The sequence below is a fragment of the Harpia harpyja genome, chromosome 21 (assembly GCF_026419915.1).
Source record: "Harpia harpyja isolate bHarHar1 chromosome 21, bHarHar1 primary haplotype, whole genome shotgun sequence".
In the NCBI taxonomy this organism is placed as follows: Eukaryota; Metazoa; Chordata; class Aves; order Accipitriformes; family Accipitridae; genus Harpia; species Harpia harpyja.
The window spans coordinates 6484057-6484499 of NC_068960.1; positions in this window are offsets into that span (position 1 = coordinate 6484057).

Consider the following 443-nt stretch of genomic DNA (forward strand, 5'->3'; position numbering starts at 1 on the left):
GACTGCAGGCGGGTGCCTGCTGAGCTATCGGTCCCCACTTGTGCTACCAGAAATACCCACCGATTGATTATACACAAAGGTGCAGCCTGGGTTAGAACAGATAGACACGGTCTGAGCACGGGATCTACCAGACAAGCAGCGTGGACAAGAGCTATCATCCCTTGAGAATCTTCCAAATACACCAAGGAAGCACCACAGCACGGCTGGGAGATGCGTGAGCTGGCTACGCCAGCCTGGGTCAGATGCTCGCAAAAGCCCGAGCGGCCGTCACACTCGCCTTCGCCCAGCCTGCCTCCTAAAAACACATCGCTCGCCAGCAGCGCCGCAGCCGACAGTCAGCTGTATGCTGCACCAGGGACGGGCAGGCAAAAAAACCCCAAGGAAAACACTCCACTGAAGATCAATTCAAGCTCTAAAGCGCTGACCATAGACCAGGGCAAGTC